This window comes from Carcharodon carcharias, chromosome 1 (assembly GCF_017639515.1).
Source record: "Carcharodon carcharias isolate sCarCar2 chromosome 1, sCarCar2.pri, whole genome shotgun sequence".
NCBI classification, from domain to species: Eukaryota; Metazoa; Chordata; class Chondrichthyes; order Lamniformes; family Lamnidae; genus Carcharodon; species Carcharodon carcharias.
The window spans coordinates 57307137-57319362 of NC_054467.1; positions in this window are offsets into that span (position 1 = coordinate 57307137).

Consider the following 12226-nt stretch of genomic DNA (forward strand, 5'->3'; position numbering starts at 1 on the left):
CTCCGCCAGGGCCACTCAGCTCCTGACCTCATTACAGTCTTGGTTCAAACATGGGAATCAGGGGGAAAACTCTCCGCTGGCTGGAGTCATACGTAGCACAAAGGAAGATGGTTGTGGTTTTTCGAGGTCAGTCATCTCAGCTTCAGAACATCACTGCAGGAGTTCCTCAGGCTAGTGACCTAGGCCCAATGATCTTCAGCTGCTTCATCAATGACTTTCCGTCCACCATGTCAGAAGTGGGGATGTACGCTGATGATTACACTATGTTCAGAACCATTCAGGACTCCTCAGATACTGAAGCAGTCCATGTCCAAATGCAGCAAGATCTGGACCATATCCAGGCTTGGGCTGACAAGTGGCAAGTAACATTCGAACCACACAAGTGTCAGGCAATAACCATCTCCAACAAGAGAGAATCCAACCATCATCCACTGATGTTCAATGGCATTCCCATCATTGAACCCCCCACTATCAACATCCTGGAAGTTACCATTTACGACAAACTGAACTGGACTAGCCATATAAATACTGTGGCTACAAGAGCAGGTCAGAGGCTAGGAATCATGCGACGAGTAACTCACTTCCTGACTCCCCAAAGCCTGTCCACCATCTACAAGGCACAACTCAGGAGTGTGATGGAATACTCCCCACTCGCCTGGATGAGTGCAGCTCCTGCAACACTGAAGAAGCTGGACACCATCCAGGACAAAGCAGTCCGTTTGATTGGCACCACATCCACAAACATTCACTCCCTCCACCACCGGCGCACAGGAGCAGCAGTGTGTACCATCTACAAGATGCACTGCAGGAATTCACCAAGGCTCCTTAGTCAGCACCTTCCAAACCCATCTAGAAGGACATGGGCAGCAGATAGATGGGAACACCTCTCCAAGTCACTCAGCACCCTGACTTGGAAATATATCCCTGCTCCCTCACTGTAGCTGGGTCAAACTCCTGGAACTTCCTTCCTAACAGCACTGTTCGTGTACCTACACTGCATGGACTGCAGCGGTTCAAGAAGGCAGCTCACCACCACCTTCTCAAGGGCAACTAGGAATGGGCAATAAATACTGGCCCAGCCAGTGAAGCCCACATCTCAGGAATGAATAAAAAAAATTCCCCTCGCAATAAATGACAACATTCTGTTAGCCTTCCTAATTACTTGCTGAAACTGCATACTAGCCTTTTGTGATTCATGCACCAGGACACCCAGATCCCTCTGCATCTCAGAGCTCTGCAATGTCCCACCAATTTAGATAAAATGCTTCTATTTTATTCTTCCTGCCAAAATGGACCATTCACATTTACCCACATTATACTCTATTTCCCAGATCTTTGCTTACTCACTTAACCTATCTATATCTGTTTGTAGTCTCCTTATGTCCTCTTCACAACTTACTTTCCTACCTAACTTTGTGTCATCAGCAAATTTGGTAACCATCCCATCCATCCCTCCATCCAAGCCATTTATATAAATTGTAAACAGTTGAAGTCCCAACACTGATCTCTGTGGCACCCTTGTTATATCTTGCCAACCTGAAAAAGACCCATTTATGTCTACTCTCTGCTTCCTGTTAGCCAGCCAATCCTCTATCCATGCCAAAATGTTACCTCCTATACCATGAGCTTTTATTTTCCGCAATAAACTTTGATGTGGCACTTTATCAAATGCCTTTTGGAAATCTAAGTACAGTACATCCACTGCTTCCCCTTTATCCACAGCACATGTTACTTCCTCAAAGTACTCCAGTAAGTTGGTTAAACATGATTTCCCTTTCACAAAACCATGTTGACTCTGCCTGATTACGTTGAACTTAACCAAGTGCCCTCCTATAGTTTTTTTAATAACTTCCAGCATTTTCCCTGTGACATACATTAAGCTAACTGGCCTGTAGTTTCCCACTTTCTATCTCCCTCCCTTTTTGAATGATAGAGTTACATTTGCTATCTTCCAATCTAATGGGGCCTTTCCTGAATCTAGGGAGTTTTGGAAATTTAAACTGAAGCATCAACTATCTCACTAGCCACTTCTTTTAAGACTCTAGGATGAAGTCCATCAGGATCCGTGCAATTGTCAGCCTGCAGCTCCAACGATTTACTCAGTACCAATTTTCTGGCGATTGTAATTTTCCTGAGTTCCTCCCTCCCTTCCATTTCCTGATTTATAGCTGCTTCTGGGATGTTACTTGTATCTTCTGTGGTGAAGGCTGATGCAATTTCACATCTCTGTGCTGCTTGAGTGGCAGATAAACTAGAGGCCCGACTCCAAGTATGTCAATGTGGCTGCGTCTGAACTGTCCCAGGTAAGGATAAGTTTCATTAATGTGTGGCCGTTTCCCTCCCAATCATGCACATGCTGGTGCACTGCCATCAACTGCAGTGCAGCCCTTTTCCCCCCAACTCACCTCAACCGCATGGCAGCCCTAGCCCTCCCCAACTCACCTCAACCACAGGGCAGCCCTGCACCCCACCCCCACCCCCAGCTGCTTCCCCAATGTGCCAGCAAAAGCAAGGCCAGGTAATTGGTGCACGGTAGGGGACTGTGGAACAGGGGAACTAACTCACAGCATGGTTACCTGATGAATGTTGCACAGCTGGATCCTTACTCGGTAGAGCACCAATGACCTCACCGTCAGTGCAGGAATAGTTCAGATCCTCGCCAGACAGCTAGCTGTTTTCAATGTCTGTAAGGACCTTAATGTCGGACATTCCTTCACCAGTCTGTGATCTCTCCCTGTTGTTGTGTGCCAGCTTGTCCTGAACAGAGATGGAGAGAGTGTAAGAAGGATGCCTGCCAGGCCAGATGAGAAGGATGCTTGGCATGTGTGGGTGCTGTGTGGTGCCATGGATAGGATGAGGATATGATCCGCAGGGCAGATGAAGGTGTGTATGAGAGAGTTAAAGGTGATATCCCTTGAACTGGCAGTGTGTGAGGTCTCTGTGGATGTGCGATGTGTTTGTGAGTGTGTGAGTTGAGAGTGATGAGAAGAGTGACTTACCCTGGTGGAAGGGAGAAGATCATTCATCCTCTTTTGGCACTGGGTGGCTGGCCTGTTTTGGAGGGTGTTGGCACTGACCACCGCTGCCACCACTTCGCGTGCTGGATTTGTCATCTTGGATGAGGTTCTTCGCCCAGAGGGGGCGGGTTAGAGGATATTGCAGTGGGCCTCTACTGCGTCCAGTAGGAGCTCGAGGGAGGTGTTGCTCAACCTGGGGCAGCATGTTTCCTCCCTTTGACAACTGTCAGTTCCCAATACCTTCCAGTCTCTTGGAGAGCGCTCACTCTTTGCAGGGGCAGCCTTTAAATATGGCGCCCGGTTTACTGAAGCCTGAGATCACAGTGGGGCAGGCAAATCAGAGGCCACCATGTCAGTGATCCGATGTAACACCTGTGCCTCTCAATTTTCTAAACAAAGTTGGCGCACAATACGACAGAAAAAGCCGCCATTGCCGTCAGTGGGTCACACATCAATTTCCCCACCCAATATTAGACTACCAATTTCTGGGACAACTCCGCCCTATGTCAATGAAATGGGACTTCCTAGACCTCCTACATTGGTTCCCAAATTTCCACCCAGCATTTCTACACTGCCTTGGGTCAGGATTTTGCCCTTGTCGGGAGGGCTCGGCAGGGACAAGCGGGAGCAGTTGGGAAGCTGACCGCTGCCTGCAATTGGGCCGCAACCATGATTTCATGCTGGCGGAGCGATTAAGACCAGTCCAGTGTGAAACACTTGCTGCAGTGCTCAGTGCTGCCTATGTGTGGGCGAGAGGGGAACTTCACGCATGCACGTGGGTGAGTGCAGGAAAAGCTCCCTGAGGCACAGAGCTGCCTCAGTGAGATGGAGATTTAAAAAATTAAAAATCAAGACTTATAAAATGTTAGGAAACATGTCACCTCATGTGACTCTGTCACATGAGCAGGGACATGTTGTTAATAAAATGTTAAAATATTAATTTAATTTTTTATAGCTGTTGGAAACTTCATCCTGCTCGTGGATGAGGTTGCCTAAAAAATCCAAAGGCTGCTTGGCTTTTTCACTTGCCCGCCAACCGTAAGTTGGGTATTTTATTGGCCTTAATAGGCCTGTTAATTGTTGGCGGGTGTGCCGACGATTAGGCAGTGTGCTTGCTGACTGAAATATCACGTGTGAGCACAATGATATCGGGACACTCGCCCAATGTCATCATGCGTCATTTTGCACTCGTTCGGGTTGGGCGCGTGTCCACCCATCGAGCAAAAAATTCTGGCCTTAAAGTTTGTTTTGCATAGGGATCATGACCCTTATTTCCTGCTTGCTATGATATGATAACTGCTTCTCTACTGCAATTGGGAAGAGTTCTCAATATGTTCTGACCTGTTCAGAATGTTTTTGGCTTTGATAAGTAAACCTGTAAGCAAAGGGATGATAGGTGGTCGGGTGTAGGTGGGATGCAGATTTCAGGTTACTATCAGATCAGCCAGGATCTTATTAAATGGCAGAGAAGGCTCGAGGGGCTGAATGAATCCTGCTCCTTGTTCATATGTTCGTAGAGGCCCAATCTTCCAATGGATAGAAGTTTTCTTCCTTTTGAAGTCCTGGAGTTGTTGTTGCTGATGTATAATTTAGCCAATAATGTAATTGTAACTCCTTAATCTGGCATCTGTTCAACTTCAGGAAAAATGGATGGGGTAAAAAATAATGTATATACAAATAGAAAAGAACTTGCATTTACATAATGCCTTTCATGTCATCAGGATAGCTCAAAATCCCTCACAGTCAATATATTACTCCTAAAGTGTATTCACCTTCCTCCCATAGACAAATGCAGTGACCAATGTGTGCACAGTAAGATCCCACAAACAACAAATGAAATAAATGATCATCTAATCTGTTTCAATGGTATCAGTTGCAGGATAAATGTTACTTTAGAGATTAATGCAAGCCACAACATTCGGAGAACTTGCCCAGTGTTCTCTGAATAGTGTCCTGGAATTTCTTTACTATGTAACTAGGAAAACAGGACCTTAGTTTATGTCTCATCCAAAAGACAGCATCTGCAGCAACCTATCAAAATGATCCTTGGTAAGTTTAAAGGAACACTAATGAGACTTTTTCAGATAAGAACAGTTATTTCCCTGTGTTTACTGGTTAGCAATTCAAATGTCATTTCTAAATCCATAGTATTTAAGCATTTAATCTATTCTAGATGTCCAAAAAAACCTGTTGATCTTTAACTTAAATAAACTAAATGACTGAACATCCATAGCTCTGTGTGGTAGAGAATTCTAAAAACCCGCATCAATTTGAGTGAAGAAAGTTCTCTCAGTCCTAAATGGCTGACCCCTTACTCTGAGACTGTGATCCTTAGTTCTAGGAGCCCCAGCCTGGGGAAATATTCTTCAAATATTTATCAGAATTTAAGAAGCCTTTCAGAACTTTATATGTTTCAATGAGACCACTTCTTATTCTTCTAAATTCCGGGGAATATATTTCCAGTTGAGTGGGTCGAGGGTTGCTTGGAGTGTGGGAAGAGGATAACTAGTCAGGTGCCACACCACATCAATGCAACGCTTAGCCAAATTGTCCAGGTAAGTTTTTTACTTTACTGAATTAAAACTGATGCAAGGCACATTTTAAAAGGTCCGGTTTTTGAACAACCAGATATGAGACACTGTACTGTATATCCATCCTTAGAGACCAAAGCTATGCACAGTACCCCAGGTGGGATCTTACCACAGCCTATTCAATTACAGTAAGACGGTCTCACTCTTATGCCTTTGTAATAGAGGCTAACATACCATTTGATTTCCAAATTGATTACTGTATATTCACGTTAACTTTCTGTGATTCATGTACAAGGACAGCCAGCTCCCTCTGAATGCAAACATTTCTTAGTTTCTCCATTCAAAGGAATCTTATTTTTTAATATTTCTGACTAAATTGGATAATGTCACAATTTTTTTTATTCGTTCCTGGGATCTGATTCTCGTTGGCTAGGCGAGCATTTATTGCCCATCCCTAACTACCCTTCAAAAGGTGGCATGAATGTTAGTTGCCACTTGTCAGCCCAAGCCTGGATATTGTTCAGGTCTTGCTGCATGTGGACATGGACTGATTCAGTAACTGAGGAGTCACAAATGGTGCTGAACATTGTGCAATCATCAGTGAACATCTCCACTTCCGACCTAATGATGGAAGGAAGGTTATTGATGAAGCAGTTGAAGATGGCTGGGCTGAGGACACTACCCTGAGGAACTCCTGTAGTGATATCCTGGAGCTGAGATGATTGACCTCCAACAACCACAATCATCTTCCTTTGTGCTAGGTATGACTCCAACCAGCACAGAGTTTTTCCCCTCATTCCCATTGACTCCAGTTTTGCTAGGGCTCCTTGATGCCACACTTGGTCAAATGCTACCTTGATATCAAGGATAGTGACTCTTACCTCACCTCTGGAGTTCAGTTCTTTTATCCATGTTTGAAACAAGGCTGTAATGAGGTCAGGAGCTGAGTGACCCTGGCGGAAGCCAAATTGAGTATCAGTGATCCGATTATTGCTAAACAAGTGCTGCTTAATAGCATTGTTAATGATCTCTTCCAACACTTGATGCATTGTATTTTATCTACTGTGGTCACTCACTCCACCTGTCGAAATATCTTTGTAGCTTCTTTGCTTTCTTCTCAATGCTTACTTTCCCACTTAATTTTTCATTGTCAGCAAACTTGGATTCATTGCAGTTGGTCCCATCCTCTAAGCCATTGATACAGATTGTTAATAACTGAGGTCCAAGCATTGATACTTATGGTGCCCCAATAGTTCCAGCCTGCCATCCTGAAAATAACCTGTTTATTCCTACTCCCTGCTTTCTGTCTAATGCTTAATCTATACCACTTTATCCCTAACCCCACAAGCCCTTATTTTGTATAATAATCCCTTCTGGCATCTTATGAAATTTTTTTTTGAAAATCCAAATACATCACATTCACTTGTTGCCCCTTATCTATCCTGCTAGTTACAATCCTAGATTTGTCAAACATGATTTTGCTTTCATGACTCTGGAAGTGTTGAACCTGCCTAATCACATTATGATTTTACAAGTGCCTAGTTAGCATGTCCCTCAAAATAGGTTTAAGCATTGATATCTGGCTAACTGGCCTGTAGTTCCGTGATTTCCCTCTCATTCCTCTCTTGAATAGTAGAGATACATTTGCTACCTCCCATAAGAATCTAGGGAATTCTGGAAGATCAAAACCAGTGCATCCACTAGCTCTGTAGCTACTTTTTAAATGCTAGGATGCAGGCCATGAGGTTTGTTAACTTTAAATTCGCTTAATTTCTCCGATACTCTTTCTTTATTGCCAACAATATACCTAAGTTCTAACCTCATGGGCAGAATTTTCTGTTCCAGAGTCTAAGGCCAAAATTTTCTGCCCCATTGGTACCAGGCATCATGGAAGACAACAGGGGAGGGTGCTGGGGACAATATGGCAAGAAGGCCAAAAATCGGTTTCACACCATCATGAAACCAGTTTGCAATCATCTGCTCCACCCATCAATAATGGACCACATTCCCCGCCACCACACATCGGGAACCTCGAGAAGAATTTTTCTGTTGGCATGCGGGGGTGGGACCCTCACGCAGACGCATAAAATGAAGCGCTGTGACGTCGGGCGAGCGTCCTGATGCCACCGCGTTCCATCGCGATACTTCATTGGGCAGGCGCACAATGACATCAGATGCGTGCCCGCTATTAATTAACAGGCCACTTAAGGCCCTTGCAGCGCCAATTGACGGCAATTTTTCAGCGCCTGTACAATTTTCGGGTTGGCGCACTTGCGGAACGGGCAGGCAGGTAGGACACATTTGTATAAACCTCATGCACGGGCAGGATAAGAGGGCTCGGTGGGGTCACAAATGTGCTCTGTCAAATATTGATTTTTTAAAGTTACTGATACTTGCCTGTGTGATCTGCAACACTTCAAAATGCACACCAGCTGCTTGGTCTGGACTCACAACCTTCAGGCCAGCACTCTGCAGTGAGAGACCTTGTTTGGGCCCGCATGTTTCAGGAAGCCATCCCTTAACCTGGGAATGGAGCTGAACTCTCCACTGGAGGCACTTCCTCTGAGGAGGAAGGGAGAGCTAGAAGGGGGACGAGGCCAGGAGTGCACATTCAGCCTCCAGGGGAGCCACCTTTGGGAGGACAGACACAGGCACAAGGACAAGAGGTAGTCCAAGGCAGAAGGGGCCACAGAGGATGCCACCATCATGCTGCCAGGGTTTACAGTGGCAAAGCAGCTACCTCAATTTGCCAAAGGAGGCTCCGTCTCTCAAGGGAGACAGTCAACTATATCTGTCAGATGATTGGGCCTGAGATCCCCGTGCCAGTGGCTCTAAAGGTCACAGCTGCCCTCAACTTCTATGCCTCTGGCTCCTTCCAGGGCTCAGTGGGTGATCTTTGCGGTGTCTCCCAATCAGCTGTCCACATTTGTGTCAAGCAGGTTACAGGCGCTATGAAGAGGCATGCATTGACCTTCATCCACTACCGTTGGGACCAGGCAAGTCAGACTCAGTGAGCCAGAGGCTATGCAGTCATTGCTGGCTTCCCCCGTGTCCAGGATGCAATAGACTGCACACATGTGGTCATCAAGGTGCCAGCAGGTGAGCCCGGTGCCTTCGTCAACAGGAAGGGCTTCCACTCCATGAACGTGCAGATAGTGTGTGACCACAGGATGCAGATTCTGCAAGTCTGTGCAAGGTACCCAGGCAGCTCCCACGGCACCTAAGTCCTCAGACAATCCCAGATGCCCAGTCGCTTCAGTGCTCTAGCATAACTGGATGGATGGCTGCTGGGTGACAAGGGCTATCCCCTCAGAAGGTGGCTCATGACGCCTCTCCGCCATCCAAGAACAGAAGCTGAGCAGCAGTACAATAGGAGCCACGCCTCCACAAGGGCTGTGGTGGAGAGAACCATTGGTCTTCTCAAAATGCACTTCTGCTGCCTGGACCATTCAGGGGGCGCACTCCAACACCCCCCAGATTGTGTGCCGCTGATAGTGGTTGCATGCTGTGCTCACCACAATCTTGCGCTGGAAAGGGGCGACTCTCTGGACGATGAATGTGTAAATGCAGTGGCTGCGGCTGCACACGATGAATCCAGCAGTGAGTCTGAGAATGAGCATGCACAGGGAAATGCTGAGGGGCAGATGCTGACCCCGGCATACTCCAGGGAGGCAGGGGGGCTTTAATCGAATGAACCTTCAGCTAGCCCACCACATATGTACATCCAGGACAAGCCTGGGCTGCAGGCTCCATACTCGATACCTAAGTGCCAAATCTGCATGGATAGGAACATTAACTAAGGGCCTTGTTAATAAAGATGAATGTCCCACAAATCACTCATAACATTATTAGTAACCATCCACCTGCAGAAGAAAAGAGGCACCCTCAGCCATGGTGACATGTCTGAATTTAATATTACAACCAAAGGAACTTCAGAAAACAAAATGACAAAGGTGTTAAAAATCACACCAACTTATAAAGACCTCATTGCAGGCCAACACAAAAGCACTAGTGGTAAACCCGTGGTGTGCCTAATGTGCCTTATGTTTACGTTTTCAGGTGCTACGTCTTAGTGCTGCCCCTTCGCTGGGACTGGTATCTGAATCAGCCTGCTCACTCCGCTCTCCAGTTGGCCTCGATGACCTTGATGGATGTCCTCTGGCCCGTGGAGCCTGTGCTGGCCCCGCCTGGGAGGAAACGGCCAGTTCTACAGCTGGCATCTCCCCGGGCATCGCAGCCTCACTGGATACAACGGTTGCTGGGAGAAGGGCGGAGGAGCTGCCACCTTCATCCTGAGCACCCTGAGAGGAGCTCGCAGAGATAACAGGCACATGCTATGCCGAAGTGAGGTTGCTTCAGACCTCCCTCTTACCATGGATGGATGGGCACTGAGCTGGGAAGCTTAGTGCCCAGATCATCTCCCACACTGGCACTGACCAGCTGAGGCCAATGCCAGTGTGAGGGCTGGTCCGAGCGCATCTCCAGGAAGCCATGATGGGTCTCCCGAGGAGCCTCTCCAAGAGAATCGCCACTCTCTCCATGGAGGACGCATGGTGCTCGGCCATGAGGCTCATTGCATCGGTGAGAGTCCGTGTAGACTCCTCCACCACGGACACCAAGCCAAGCATAGCCTCGTGTATCTCCACCAGGTGCTTCCGTACACCCGGCCGCATTTCCTGCATTTGCTGCATCGCGGATGACTTCAGAGGCACATCATCAGGCACCAATTGAGCATGGTCCCTTGCAGTCCTCTGACTGCTGGCGCCATGGGCACTCTCTGTCTCTGCCAGCTCCTCCAGCGACTTTGAAATGCCCTCACTGCTGTGCCCTGGGACACTAGCCGATGTTCTAATTCCCACCGAGGTGCTAGTATCTGCGCTGGTGCCTGCCTGGCAGAGATGGTATGACGCTGGCGAGTCACTGACTTCAGGGCCCTCAGGCGTGAGAGGGGGCCCTGCTGCTCCTCCTCCCTGCCCTGCTCCGCTGATGCTGAAAGGAAGGACAAGGACATTGGATCAGTTAACGTGGAGACAATGTCAATGTGCATCCCTGTCCCCCAGATCATTATGCGCTCATCCTTCCATAAGCAATTGTCAAGCCAAGTTGCAAACTTCAATAACTGAACATTCAGCACTGCCATGGCTGCTGGGAGAACAATGGTGACCTCACTGCCGGGCAAACATACCTGCCTGTGGCACCCCAGCCTCACCGACACCAGTGGACTTGGGTGCATGGCATCTCTCCAAATCTAGGGCCTCCTGCTGGAAGTGGCTGAGAATCTCTAACTGGGACAGCCCTTTGCCAGTCCTCACCTGCTCGGCTGCATTATGTGCATTCTTCTCCTGAAAAGGAGAGAAGAGCATTGGGATTGATGTTACATTCAGAACAGCTATGATCTTATTGAATGGTAGAGCAGGCTCGAGGGACAGAGTGGCCGACTCCTGCTCCAAATTTATACATTTGTATGTACGTTCGTATGTTTCTTGATATCAAGTGGAGTGAATTGGGTTGGCTGAAGATTGGCATATATATTTCGGGGGACCTCAGGAGAAGGCAGAGACGGATCATTCACTCAGCACTTCTGCTGAAGATGGTTGAAAATGCTTCAAGATTCTCTTTTGCACTGATGTGCTGAGCTGCTCCATTACTGAGGAATGTGAATATTTGTGGAGCCCCCTCCTCCGGTTAGTTGTTTAAATGTCCACCGCCATTCATGACTGGATGTAGCAGGACTGCAGAACTTTGATCTGATCTGTTGGTTGAGGGATCGCTTAGCTCTGTCTCTCACTTGTTGCTTATGCTGTTTGGCATGCAAGTAGCTCTGTGTTGTAGCTTCACTAGGATGACATCTCATTTTTAGGTATGCCTGGTGCTGCTCCTCACATGCCCTCCTGCACTCTTCATCGTTTGGCATAATGGTAATGGTAGTGTGAGGGATATGCTGAGCCATAAGGTTACAGATTGTGTTTGAATACAATTCTGCTGCTGCTATAAGTCCACGGTGCCTCATAGAAGCACAATTTTGAGCTGCCAGACATGTTCTGATTCGATCCCACTTAGCATGGGGGTTGTGCCACACAGCAAGATAGAGGGTATGCTCAGTATAAAGATGCACCTGTGACAGGTAGGGACCATTGCATTTGTGATTTTCCAATCCATTGGGATCTTTCCAGAAACTAAGGAACTTTGGAAGTTTACAACCAATGCAACCACTATCTCTGCAGCCAGTTCTTTTAATAACCTAGGATGCACACCATCAGGTCCAGGAGACTTGTCAGGTTTTAGTCATATCAGTTTTCCTAGTCCCTTTTCTCCAGTGATGTTGTTTTAAGTTCGTCCCTCCAATTTGCCCCCTGCTTTTCTACAATCCTTGGGATGCTTTTAGTCTGCCATTTTCTTTCCTCCCATTCCACAATCTCATCCTTGAAGGGACCAACCTTTACTGCAGTCACCCTCTTCCTTTTAATAGAGAAGCTCTTACAGGGTTTTATTTTTCTTGCTAGTTTATTTTCATATTCTAATTTTTTCCTCTATTATTTTTAAGCTACCCTTTATTGGTTCCTAAAATAGTCCCAGTTGTCTGGTCTACCAATAAACTATGCAGTATTATATACTTTTTCTTTCAATTTGGTATCATCCTTAACTTCCTTAGCATGGATTGATATGGAGTCTTTTTCT